Here is a 14098-nt window from a genome sequence, read left to right as displayed (position 1 = left end):
TTAAGATATATATATATATATATATATATATGTTTTTCGAGACAGGGTTTCTCTGTGTAACAGCTTTGCACCTTTCCTGGAACTCACTCTGTAGACCAGGCTGGCCTCGAACTCACAGAGATCGCCTGCCTCTGCCTCCCGAGTGCTGGGATCAAAGGCTTGTGCCACCACCGCCGGGCTTAAAGAATACTTTTGTTGCTCATAAGAGAAAACTTGATTCCTGGAGAGGCGATAGACTAATCATTCTCTCTCAGGGTCTGGAGACAGAATTCTGGAGGGGTGGGTGGTTCGGCACTTAAGAACACTGGCTGCTCTTACAAAAGACCAGAGTTCAGTTTCCAGCACCCACAGGGTGATTCAAAACCGTCTGTAATTCCAGTTCCAGGGGATCCCACGCCCACTTCCATCTTCTGCAATCACCAGACAGACTATGGAGACTACATGCAGACAGAACAGCTTTACATTAAAGAGAGAGAGAGAGAGAGAGAGAGAGAGAGAGAGAGAGAGAGAGAGAGAGAGAGAGAGAGAGAGAGAGAGAGAGCGAGCGCTTTCTGTTTCTTAACTGGGGCTCCAAGGCTGGTCGCACCCCTTCAGCCTCCTTTTACTTACCGTTGTGTTCCGTCACCAGCAGTCTGTTGGCTATCTCCAGACGTGTGCGGTGCTTTCTGAACTCTTGAACGCACCTCTGAATGCTCATCTCATTCCCAGGACAGAGTCCTGCCCTTCCATGAGAGTTCACTTTCTTCTTTTAAGAGAAATGTCTTTCTTCTCCCAGGAACAGGTCATTGGTCCTTCGTTTTTCCTCCCATAGCTCTTCACCAGTTCAGCTAAGTCCGCCTTCTCTATTGTGACTCAGTTTCCTTGTCTTTTCTACACTAATTCTAAACTGTTTGAAAGCGCAAGTTTATCGTTGACATTTCATTCCTGTGTTTTTCTGTTGCCTACAGACACTGTTTACTCCAAGAATATAGAACGTGTAGATCTATCCAAGGCTCTAGGTTTTAGAAACTATTTTGTCAGAGGAAATGCTTCAGGGATACTCTCTTGGAGACTTCTAAGTGATAATATTACTTGGAGAACTCTGAGTTTTTTAACTGATCTTTTTTTTCTTTATGTTTCTGAAGATTGTCACACTTGAAAGTGACAAGTCCGACTCAGATGATGATGAGCAGCAGATGGAGCTTGCTGAAGAAGTGGAGAATGAAATTTGCAGAGTCGGGGATATGTCCATGGATGAGGTATGAGGATGGAAGTGAAATTCTGAAAAGACTCAAGAGTGAAGAGGTTTTAAAAAGATTCATTCCTTCACTGTTCAAGGGACTATAGTCATTCCAGTTTGTGGTTCAGGGTATGAAGTCCCAGGAGCTATTAATGTCAAAATTGTGCCTTGAACATATATGCAGTTTCATCCTATGGACAGCATAGTGTATTTAACATAAATGTGAACTAAGATAGCTATGACATCACTAGGCAGTATAATTTCATGGGGCCACCGACATACATATATATGTAGTCATCATCGACTAAAACTTCATTATGTAGTGTGTGTTTTATAATTGGCATACCCCACAGCTAACAGATTTAGCTTTTGTACCTTACATTCCTAGGTGAGAGCCATCTCTTTGGGGTCACATGTCCACTCTAGGTTCATCTGTGTGGTGTGCCCCTCTAGGTGATATGGGTGGAACAAAATCTCCAGGGAGAAAGTTCCAGGCTACTGTAGTTACTTTGTGAACAGAATTTTTTTTCTGTTAATTACCATCCCCCCCCCCCCCGCACGCGCACGCGCACTTAATTTTTTTTTTTTTTTTAAGGATTTTGGAAACCCAAGTCCCGATATTGGACGTAACTCAGTAGCACTTATCTCAGTTTTAGGTTCTTACAGGGTAGGATTTAGGAGTTGACTCCTTCCCCATTCCCCTTTCTCACCCCCAGCTTCTAACTTAAATCTGGCAGTCGGCAAATGTGTTTGGATAACTTAATGAGAATTCTGGGTGGACAGAAAAGATGTATTCGGTGCAGAATAAAAGGAGGGCTGTTCTCTGGTGTGTCTCAGTCAGGGTTAGATTTGTTTATGGGTTTGTTCTACTGTCTTGGGACCGAGTACCACGAAGGCTCTTCTGGTACGTTTGTCTTTTTATTTGGTTGGGTTTTTTGTTTTGTATTTTTCAAGACAAGGTTTCTCTGTGTAGTCCTGGCTGTTCTGGAACTCACTCTGTAGACCAGGCAGGCCTAAGACTTAACAGAGATCACCTGTCTCTGCTTCCCATGTGCTTATGGGATTAAAGGTGTGCACCACCACTTCCTGGCTTACTGTGTCTTTTTGACACTGTTCCTGACCTTTGATTTTCCCCCTTGTGAATGAAAGGAAGCAAGCAGGAAATTAAACTTTTAGGGTTGTCTGAGCTCTGGAGCTTGAGCAGTATGCAGCATCTAAATTGCTAATCATTTTTGTTTGTAGGATGTGGCTTTATTTCTCCAAGAATTTAAGGCTCCTGACATATTCATGGGAGTGCTGGCCAAATCCAGGTGCCCCCGATTAAGAGTAAGTGTGTACAGTTCTTCTCTCTAGTTTTGCTTATGCAAATAAATCGGTGTAAAAATACTTATTGAACATTCTTAGATAACATACTCCTTGAAATGACTAGATATGTAGAATTTTAGATTTGGATTAGATTAGGGAGAGCAATAATTTAACAGCCGTGGAAACCAGATAGGCATAACCATACTAGGCTGCTAATAAGTGACAGAACCAGAAACAGTGCCTAGACCCGCTGTTTATTTCTCAGTTCATTGTTCTTTTTATTCACAAAGCCCTCCATTGCCTAACAACGTCTTAAAGTTGTTGCTGGTCAGGACTCCCACAGTCTGATTGTGAGAACTCTGGTGTACAATCTACCTGCACGCTCTTCCTGGTTGAGGGTGGTCTGTATCCCGGCTCACCAGCATGCCACCATTTCTGGCCTTCCCTTCCCTTTCAGTCTGTTACTCAGTGTGGCACTTTTCTGCCTTGTGGTCATTGCTGAGAGGCAAGCTCCCCAGAGCAACAGCTGGAACTCTGTGAGCAGTGCAGTGTCCCAAGCTTTCCTGCCTGTCTCTGTGTGCAGTGCACTCCGTGAGCAGTGCAGTGTCCCGAGCTTTCCTGCCTGTCTCTGTGTGCAGTGCACTCCGTGAGCAGTGCAGTGTCCCAAGCTTTACTGCCAGGTCTGTCTCTGTGTGCAGTGATTTCCGTGAGCAGTGCAGTGTCCCGGGCTTTCCTGCTGTGTCTGTCTCTGTGTGCAGTGCACTCTGTGAGCAGTGCAGTGTCCCAAGCTTTCCTGTTTGTCTCTGTGTGCAGTGCACTCTGTGAGCATTGCAGTGTCCCGAGCTTTCCTGCCATGTCTGTCTCTATATGCAGTGCACTCCATGAGCATTGCAGTGTCCCGGGCTTTCCTGCCATGTCTGTCTCTGTGTGCAGTGCACTATGTGAGCAGTGCAGTGTCCTGAGCTTTACTGCTGTGTCTGTCTCTGTGTGCAGTGCACTCTGTAAGCAGTGCAGTGTCCCGAGCTTTCCTGTCTGTCTCTGTGTGCAGTACACTCTGTGAGCAGTGCAGTGTCCCGAGCTTTCCTGTCTGTCTCTGTGTGCAGTGCACTCCATGAGCAGTGCAGTGCCCCGAGCTTTCCTGTCTGTCTCTGTGTGCAGTGCACTCCGTGAGCAGTGCAGTGCCCCGAGCTTTCCTGCCGTGTCTGTCTCTGTGTGCTGTGTACACGATGCGTGATTGTCAGTGTGTGTTAGGTGACTGTAGTTTGTGAACATGCACGCTCTACTCTTGGCCTTTACTCCTCCTTTGAGACACACGTAATAGATAAAGAGCCGAGTCTCAGACTTACTCCTTTTATCAACTTTGTTCCCTTTAAGTTTCTGGCCTGGATATCTGACACTCTGTCTGGAGCTGGAGAGGAGGAGGGAGGCCTTCACCAACATTATGTATCTGAATGACATAAGCCTGATGGAAGGGGACAATGGTATGTAAATTCCAAATGTAACTCCTCATTGTGGTGTTCTGGAAGTCTCTCCTCACTTTTCAGTAAGCAAATTTGAACATTTTAGTGGTTGTCTACATAGTTTAGATAACTGTTAAAACTGTGGGGCCTTGCCTAGTCTTCGGTATATTATGGCTTTGTTTCTATTTAACAACTGCTTACCGTTTTAAGCACTATACTCCATGTTTTTACATGCTGTTGGAAGTGAGATAACTTGGGATAGGTAGTCTCAGAACTGGACATCTGCCTTTCATTCTTGCCCACTTTAAAGCTCTTTCTGTTCAGCAGCTAGAATGAGTCTTAAAAAAAAGAAAGAAAAAGAGGGCTGTGGTGGTATTGTGTTCCCCAAAATATTGTGTACCCTAATAAATTTATCTGGGGTCAGAGAACAGACAGCCAATAGATACAAAGGCTAGAAAGTGGTGGCACACACACCTTTAATCCTAGCACTCCAGAGGTAGAAATCCCTCTGGATCTCTGTGAGTTCAAGGCCACATTGAAAATGCCCAGGCATGGTGACACATGCCTTTAATCCCAGAAAGCAGCCTTTAATCCCAGGGAGTGATGGTAGAAAGGAAAAATATATAAGGCGTGAAGACCAGAAACAAGAAGCATTTGGCTGGTTAAGCATTTGGTTGGTTAAGCATTTGGCTAGTTAAGCTTTTAGGTTTTGAGCAGCACAGTTCAGCTGAGAGCCATTCGGATATGAGGACACAGAGGCTTCCAGTCTGAGGAAACAAGACCAGCCGAGAAGTTGGCAAGGTGAGGTAGCTGTGGCTTGTTCTGTCTCTCTGATCTTCCAGTGTTCATCCCATAACTGGCCTCGGGTTTGATCTTATTAATAAGAACTGTTAAGATTCATGCTACAGAGGGCTGGCAATTGGGATGGGATTGGATGCTGAGAGTAGAAGGTTACTGTCAATTCCCTCTCACCTGGAGTGCTGGGTTTGATCTGATTAGACAAGAATTCTCAGTAACTGAGAGTTTGGTGCTGTGTGAGAAGAGGTCCATGATTGTGATGTAGGAAGCTTTGCATGAAATATGGCAGAATCAACATGAGTGTGCAGTCTACTGAAGTCTGGAGTCTCTGAATTCTCATCTATCAACAGATTAACAATGAAACCATTCAGTTGTTCATTCACTGGGACCTCTTGTCTATCACAGTGCTTTATTCTCTGGCTGGGCAGTAGTACATTTAGCAAACGACCCCTCTGTCCTCAAAGAACTTGCATCCTGCATTCTAGAGTGAAAAATCTACAATGAGCAATTCAAATTAAAATTTTCAGAAAGTGATAACTTTACAAATATAAGATGATAATGGCCAAAGGAGAGCACATATAGAAGTTGGGAAAGCAAGGGAGCATGGCTGGATATAAATGACAAGGCATCCATGAATTTGACACAGGGCATGTGACTCTGAGATAAAAGTTGGGTGATATGAATTCAGTTACAGAAAGTAAATACACCAGTTGTATTTATTTCTGTATAACATTGCAATAGTGATGACTACTTGTGAATTAGTGCTATGGGGTAAAAACAATGGTGTGGTAGTATTGTAATGCTCTGTGAATATTAGAACCTTATTATTTTGATGATTGTAATATGGCATTGTAAAAAAGTTTGGTGATGGTAGTTCTAGTAGTAGTTAGCCACTTCAAATTTTATCTCTTAAAAAGTGACATGTATTACTTGGAGAAATAATTTTGAGCAGGGATCTCTTTAGGACCATTTCAGAACTGTGATCCTCTTTAGAGATTCTTCTGGCCTGTGGAGCCTCAAACATACACACACACACACACACACACACACACACACACACACACACACACACACACTGTCTAATAGAACACCCTGCACTGAACTGACTAGCAGCAGGCTTTATATGTGAGCCTTGCAACTGACTTGCAGCAGGCTTTATATGTGAGCCTTGCACTTCCTGACTCCGTTAGACTGGGTGTATGTCATAGAATTGCTCTTCTCAATCGTCTGGATTGTTTGTTTATTGATTGATTGATTGATTGATTGATTGATTGTGTGTGCCCCAACCATTTACTGACCTCTTAGTAGAAGGACCAGTCAGTATAATTCCTCTTATAAGCAGTTCAGTCTGCTTCTTCTTTCTGACACATCTTTTGTGTTGGACACAAAAATCTAGGAGTAATAAGAGTGTTACATGTTTGAGATGAACTCATAATTCAGTAAAATGGAAAGATCTAGGGAAATTATAGTTGCTTTAAGTGGAACTGTAAGGACACATAAGGCATGGTGGGGCTAACCTGAATGTGTTTGCCTTGTATACTGTATGTAGTAATAAATAAGGAGACTATGATTATATGAAAATAGATACATAGATGATAGATAATTTAAAAATAAAGTTCCCATTGCTTCTGCTTTCCCTCTCAGGAACAACTCTTCAGGCAGTGTTTCATCCGACTTTTATCTAGTCTTTTTGTGTTATCCTTTGAATAGAAGCAGTATTTATTTATTGAGTGATTTACCCTTATTTTCTGGCTTCATATGTCTAGACTCCTGGGGGAGGGGGGCAGAAATCTTTTACTGTCCCAGAGTGTAATGTGTACTGTGGGACACATTGTTTTCTCTAACATACTGTTTTAGAAATGAAAAGTACATCTTCAACTCATATAGCCCTGAGTACTTATAATAAGGCTTGATTTGGTTATTTTGAAACAGGAAACAGATAATAAGATGAAAGAACCAAAGATCACAAAGAAGTTAATACTGTTAGGCGTTAGGGTTTGATTCCACTCAAACATCCTCATTTGCACACATACTTAATTATAAGGTCATAGATTTTTTCCCCATTTTTTAATCATTCTTCTCTCATATATTACATCCCAACTGCAGTTTCCCTTCCCTCTTCTCCTCCCAGATCCCTCCCCTCTCCCCCAGATCCACATTCCTCCTCTGTTTCTCTTCAGAAAAGGGCAGGCCTCCCAGGGTTATCAACCAAACATGACATATGTAGCAATGAGACTAGGCACATCCCCTCATATTAAGGCTCATACAAGGCAACCTAGTAGGAGGGAAAGAGTCCCAAAAGCAGGCAAAACAGTGACAGACAGCCCTCGCTCCCACTCTTAGGTGTCCCACAAGAACATCCAAATGCATAACCATAACATGTATGCAGAGGACATAGGTCAGACTCATACAGGCTCCCGGATTGTTGGTTCAATCTCTGTGTGCCTCTATGAGCCCTGGTTAATTGATTCTGTTGGCCATTTTCTTGTGGTATCCTTGACCCTTCTGGCTCCTACAATCCTTCCCCTCTTCTGCAGGATTCCCCGAGCTCCGTCTAATGCTTGATTGTGGGTCTCTGCATCTGCTCCCATCAGTTGTTGAATGAAGCTTCTCTGGTAATAACTATGCTATCCTCTACAAGTATATCAGAGTATCATAAGGAATCATTTCATTGACTTCCCCATCCCCAGGAACTGTTTGACTCTATTCTAGTTTTTTGGCTATCCAGACCCTGGTTCCTGGCCCTCCAGACAGTGTCAAACATGGGCGTTCTTTTGTGGTGTGGGTCTCAGGCTGGACTAGTCATTGGTTTCACACTCCCACATGTTCTGTGCCACCTTTACTCCAGCACATCTTGCAGGTAGGAAAAATTGTAGGTGGAAGGATTTTGTGGCTGTGTTGGTATGGTGGTATTTTATTTGTACTGAAATGTGATTTTTAATCGTATGTTAATAAATAAAGTTGCCCGGGGGTCAGAGCTATTAGAGCCATAGAAAAAGCTGGGCGGTGGTGGTGCATGCCTTTAATCCCAGAACTTGGTAGGCAGAGCTAGGTAGATCTCTGTGTATTCAAGGATACAGCCAACAGACAGTGACGAGGCAGTCATGTGGTTGGTTTTACAACCAATGAGAAGACAGAACAGAAAGTCTATATAAAGACAAACAGACAGGAAGTAGGTCTCTTTCGGAGAGGTCTCTTGGCTGAAGAGGCTAGCTGCAGCAGGCGGGTAAGGCTCTTAGCTCTGATCTCTTGGCTTTCTTCTTTGCATTGGTTCTGTGTTTCTTATTTTAATAAGATGGTTGGTTACATCTACATGTTGGTGTCCCAGTCCCTCCACTGGAAGCCTTGCCTAGTTACAGAAGATGGCAGGTTCAGACTCTAACCCCCATTACTAGGAGTTTTCACTCCTGTAGATTCCTGGGAGTTCCCATTGCACTAGGGTTCTGCCGCATTCCCGATATGCCCCTCACTTCCATGCATTTCTCACAGTCCTCTCTCTCTGCACTCCCCCACCTGTTCCCTCCCGTTCCCATCCCACCTTCCCCCAGTCTACCCACAAAATCTATTCCTTTCCCCCTTTCCAGGGAGATCTATTCACCTCCTATTGTTTCCTCCTTGTTACCTAGCCTCTCTGGAGCTGTGGATTGTAGCATGGTTATTTTTTACTTTACAGCTAATATCCACTTATAAGTGACTACATACCACGCTTATCTTTCGGGGTCTGAGTTACCACACTCTGGATGACTTTTCCTAGTTCCATCCATTTGCTTGCAAATTTCATGATGTTATTTCTTTTAACAGCAAAGTAATTGAAAAATGGATAATGAAAATGAGGTACAGTTACACAATGGTCATGGATATTATTTATAACTGAGGTATTCCTGTCCTAGGAATACCATCTCAGACTTCTATCTAGCCTCCTCTTTCAGCAGGTCCCTCCTCAGCTAACAGTATTTTCTTTTATAATGCAATCTGAACTGTTTCTAATTGAATCCCTCTTTCTTCTTCTCAGACATTTATCACTGTGGGCCATGTCTTCACAGACTCTTCAGGGCAATGTCTCACAAACAGGAAGGGTTATAGTTGCCTCCCACTCATCTGTCTCTGCATGTGGTGCTCACCATTTACCTGTTGTGATCTAAAGATCTGGAAGGAAAAAAACTCCATGGATGTGATTCCCCCTCTTCATGGCAATGTCTCATCTCCCTCTGCAGCTGCTGTCCTCAGCCCTGCCTCCTGTCATGGCCTGAATATGAAGAAACACAGGAGGAAGAGGTGTTTTCATGGTACTGGAGTGAATTCCACAATTTAGGCCATTAGTCACAAAAAAGTAAGCCCTGTTTCCCATCATTTCAGTTGTTTCCAAGTGTCTGATTTTACCACTCTGGCTTTCTCATAAGAAAAACAAACCATTCATATCTGTCTTGCTAGAAGTCAGACTGTTTTCCTGAAAGACAACTAACACATTATGTCTTGCTCATGAAATACAGATTTTTTTTTCAGGTATGAGGGGTTCAACACCAGGACATGAAGCAGTGATCTTTCCAGAAGAAGGATCTATAATGAAGGATGTGTTCTTAGATTTTGAGAAAGATTGCCAGTCCTAGTAAAAATGGAAAGGCATATGAAAAGAAGCCCTTTTAATTTTGTTCTACCTCCCAGTGTGGAATTCTGTCCTCTCAAACTCTAATGCCTAGAGATGTGTCTGAGATATCAAGACCCTAAGGAGAGAAACTGCAAACTGTTTTATTTCTAGATGTGGCTGATCTATGGGAAGATACGATGCATTACATTGATGCCTAACATTCTTAAGTAATGGTAAGAGTTTTAAGAATTTCTATTCAATGATACAGCATCTCCTTCTACTTTTAAGATCTATTTTAGTTGAAAATTTCTTTCCTTTCAGTGAAATCCCCTTGCTGATAATTGTGGAACCCAGTGCCCCTCTTTGTTCCTTGGAAAGAGATAAGACACCAGCTGGTGGACTGATAGCAATAAAGAACTGAATTAGAGGAAGTGGAGATTGTAAGTGCAAAAGGGAAAAGAGTGCAGGTGGCTAAGGACAGAGAGTCATTCTAACTTGGCACAGCCATATCTGAATGGAATGGCAGAAGTCATAAAGCCAGCACAGCTGCTTGACAAAGATCCAGCAGAGCTGAGCCACATGATGGCTGCCATGCCACCTTTGGTTCTCATCTCTACCTGTTACATACTTGGGGCACTTTTAATATTTGTACAATTTGAGGATATTGGATGGATGGAAAATTTCTTATGAATCATTTATGCCTTTTCCCAGAAATGCTGCTTCTAAGCTTACCCAGGAAAGTCCTGAACATACTATCCCCCCCTCACTTTGAGGGAGATATCCTTATCTACTTGAAGGTCTTCCTTATGCCTTGGAGATTGTGACACATAAAGAAGAAGCCAGAGGTCTCTTCATGAGGCTATGAGACATTCTTGAAACATTTGTCCCTATACTTACACTGGAACAAGATATTCAAAACAAAGTAAATTCAAAAAGGTCAACAAGATCCGGTGGGATAGAGGAGATGGCCACAGTTCAGATTATAAGCCTCTTCCCACTGTACATTCAGACAATTACGTGGCATACAACTCTGCCCTACATAGAGACCTATTGATAAGTAAAGTATGGAGTGGAAAGATGATAAAAGTACGAGATGTCAGGACCTTCCTCTCTTAGAAGTTAGCTCATGTAGAGCCACTATAATGTCATATGACCAAGGAACAACAGAATGCCAAGATTAGACATATAGACAAATTCTATAAGGATATGAATATGAATATTGATTGTATTATGCCAGGATTTGAATAATAACTGCAGCAGCTTTAGCCTGAGGATTTTTCCTGGGCATTCTGACCACTAAGAGTTAATAATACACTGCTTGGGACATGGCAAAATGCCCAGGGAGGTTGAAGATTTTGTTTTGGTCTAGTGTCCTTGAAGCAGTCAAAACAACCAGCCTGAGCACAGGCTGTCATATGCCTCTAGATTCTCAAAAATTGGGTTATGGGGTTAATGAGTAAAAATGATAACTCTGTTTATTAATGATGTCAAAACTTGAGGGAAAATGATTGGAAATGATAACTCTGTTCTGTCATAGTTTATTAATGATGACTAAAAGATGAGCAAAAGGAAGTGAAACACATGTCCAAAACCAAAAATGATATGATCTATGTTTTGGAACATCATGAATGTATCCCTGCTAACTAAATTCTGTATAAATACAGAAACACTCTGGCTTCTAGTCAGTCAGGCTACAAGATTCTCCCGACCACCATGGCCTGGCTCACTTCTTTCACCACCGACTCCTTACATCCTCTGCAGGACCCATCCACTGCCGGGGATGGCTCCCAGCACTAACTCACATAAATCTCATTTTTTAAAGCAAAAGGAAAGTAGCACCATATAAAGTCCAAGGGGTGCTCTTGACTCTAACAATAAACATCTCCCCAGATCTCAGAGAACCTTCTGGAAGAGGAGTCAATGCCACAGTGAAGGTCAAGCGAGAAAGCTAAGAAAACTCCTTGCAAAGGCCAAGGAACTTAAAGCTGATGCTTTTGTAGTAAATCTTCCACCAAAGCAGACTTTTTGAGAGCTGTGTGGAGTCCTTGTTAAATGCCAGTATCCTTTCTGTTCCCGTTTATCTGTGTCTTATATTACATGCACAGGTTTCTGTTGGGAAAAAGGCTACTGGCCTCTGTTGGCTTCAAATATAAGATCTCATGATTGTTCTTGAATTGCATCAGCCAAGCAGTTCATTCTTGCCCAGTAGCTGGCATGACAAGAATATGTATAGGACATCCCAGTGTGCTGTGCAGTGTGGTCTGCACATCTCTATCCCTCAGCAAGGCACATGGAACCTAATTTTCACTTTTGTCATATTTACAGGTCATTAAGACATACAAGTGGATGAAACTGTGAATGGTGTTATCCTAACAGGAAAACTTGAGGGAGCCTTTTTCTATTCTACTGTCTATACAGAGATGATGCTACGCACGAGGAAAGGCAAGTCTCAGCCTCCAGAATAATGAGCAATGAATTTCTCTTCTTTATAAATTGCTTAGTATAAGACATTTTCTTACAGCAGCCCAAAGTAGCTAAGACACTGTACTTCATACAATCAAATCAAATCAAATAGCCTTTCCTGAGAGTCTCAATGAATGCGAACTGGCTCTTTTAAACGTCTTTCAGGAATCATGATGCTACAGCACACAGATATTTTTTTCCAAATCCACACAGACATAAAGCAAAGGACATTCTTCCCCTTAAGCTAACATCCCTTTGTAGCTAATCTGGCATATTGAGATGCAGTAGTCATTTCTCAAACACAATATAAAATAACCATCCATCATTCTTCCTCCAGAACACTGTCATCAATAATATTTGGTTGGCCTTTCCAAGAAGAGTATAGAAACATTCTCAGAAATGAGTTATTATTTGTTTCTACACCATTTGTCAAGACCTCCTGGGATCTGAACACACACGTTAACGACGCTTCAATTGGGTTATGAGCTGAAGCATCAGAGAGAGTCCCAGCAAATGTAAACTGAACATTTACTCAGAGATTATCAGGAAGCTCCCAGAGTCTGAGAGGGACAAAGAACCAATCAGGGCTTAGTGCAGCAGCAGAGCAATGCTCAGATTCTGGAACAGCCCCAGTCTGGAGTAGCTTTCATCCCTATTGACACCATGCATCGGCTCTTGCACTCAGTTCCCTGGTGACATCAGGTCAGGCTGGCTGGCTTTATCGTAACCACCACTCTCGCTTCTGCAGATTAGTGTGGCTGCTGGAGCCATCAGACATTGCAGAAAGAATCTGGATAGGGCTCAAGTCTTTTCATCAACTGCGCATTACTCAGAATCCTAGATGGATACAGGTGAAAAGGGGGCCTGGTTCATGTCAATAGCCCTTATGGTGAAAAATGTTGAGATAGTAAATACAATGTGTTTTGCTTTTGAGTGGAGGACTTTGTTCTATGAGATTTTCTACACCCCATTAAGGAAGAAGTGTACTCAGAGAATATTTAACTTACCTAAAAAGAACAATCTTGATGGTAACTCATGGATGACGTCCAAACTCATGTCATTTCTACAGTTGCCTTCTAGGACCAATGACACTCATTTGTGATAGTTGACTGTGGTGATTCCTTATTTCTAGATGCAGCAAATGGGCATAGAGTGTGTTTGCTGATTTCATAGACTACTCTTATACTAAAAGAGCTAAGTGCATAGAAGACATAGATGTCACTCACTGCTCAGCCTGCTTCCAGCAGATCTCCACTCCAAAATTCAGATGCAAGTTATCAGCAATGGGTTTGACAGAATGAATAGGCTGTTGTTTTAGGGTATCTCTTCAATCCTGGGACCTACTTAGTAATGATAGACATGAAGACCTCTGAAAGAAGACATGGAACCTATGTGCCTAGTGAGTATCAGTGGCTGGTAGACAAGATGATGTAATAGACAGAAGGACTATGAGTGAGGGTGTGTTGGAGGCAGAGAAACCAGAGACATCCAAGCCAGCAAGTAAATTATTAGAATTTCTAAATATTTTCTGCTTCTCTCCTGGCATTCTTATGTTTTTTCTTTTACATTAACCATGTATTCTATTCTGAGTGAACCAAAAGAGGAGATGCAATTCATGGGTGAGGGGTGTTGGAGAAAGCTGGAGGTAGGGAGGAGGTGGATGTGATCAAGGTACATTGAATTAATGTAAGAAATTTAAAAACAATAAATTAAATATCGTTAAAAATAATTACAGGGCATAGTAAAAAAATGATAATGCTAGGTGTTGAGCCCATCAAGAGGGAAGAAAGTGTGTTAGTTGTGCTAAATTAGAAAGCTTTTTCTTGCTAGGCAGATGGACGTATGTCTGTAACTGTATCAGTAGAATTGGCAGCAGGAATCTTACAGGGTTGAGGCCAGCCTGGATCACAGAGGCCCTATCTCTTCAACAAAAACAAAACAAAAGCAAGCAAACAAGAAAGAGCCAACTTTTCTTACTTCTCTCTCTTTTTAGCATTTAGTTACCACTTACAAGTATTTAAAGTAAGCAAAAATACCAGTTTTTATTTGTCATCAACTTTTGCATTGTGTAGTATTAGTTTTAAATGCTTTAAATTAAATCTTTCCTATTTTAATAATTAAGACACTTAGCTGTTACTTTTAAATTAGAAAATCCAAGATGTATGTGAAATCACTGAAATTACACAACATGCATTAGGAGCTTATATACATTGCTTTTCATTACATATAGTGTCTATATACCTTTTATATGTATATAAATATAAATAT

The 14098-nt window shown here is 41.9% G+C and overlaps 1 long non-coding RNA gene across 7 annotated transcripts; it reads left to right on the top strand.

Moving 5' to 3' along the window:
• Positions 1–565: 565 nt before the first annotated feature.
• LOC131920186 (uncharacterized) lies at positions 566–11809 on the top strand. Of its 7 annotated transcripts, none has more exons than XR_009381550.1 (8): positions 568–1238; positions 2462–2545; positions 3899–4005; positions 7320–7397; positions 7511–9112; positions 9539–9600; positions 9689–9807; positions 11693–11809. It is a non-coding gene; the product is annotated as an uncharacterized LOC131920186 (long non-coding RNA). The 7 variants fall into 7 exon arrangements; XR_009381566.1 differs by having other exon boundaries at positions 577–1238; positions 7320–7642; positions 8997–9112; XR_009381540.1 differs by having other exon boundaries at positions 569–1238; positions 7320–9112.
• The last annotated feature ends 2289 nt before the right edge of the window (positions 11810–14098 follow it).

This window comes from Peromyscus eremicus, chromosome 1 (assembly GCF_949786415.1).
Source record: "Peromyscus eremicus chromosome 1, PerEre_H2_v1, whole genome shotgun sequence".
Taxonomy (NCBI): Eukaryota; Metazoa; Chordata; class Mammalia; order Rodentia; family Cricetidae; genus Peromyscus; species Peromyscus eremicus.
This window is presented reverse-complemented; position numbering and strand designations above follow the sequence as displayed.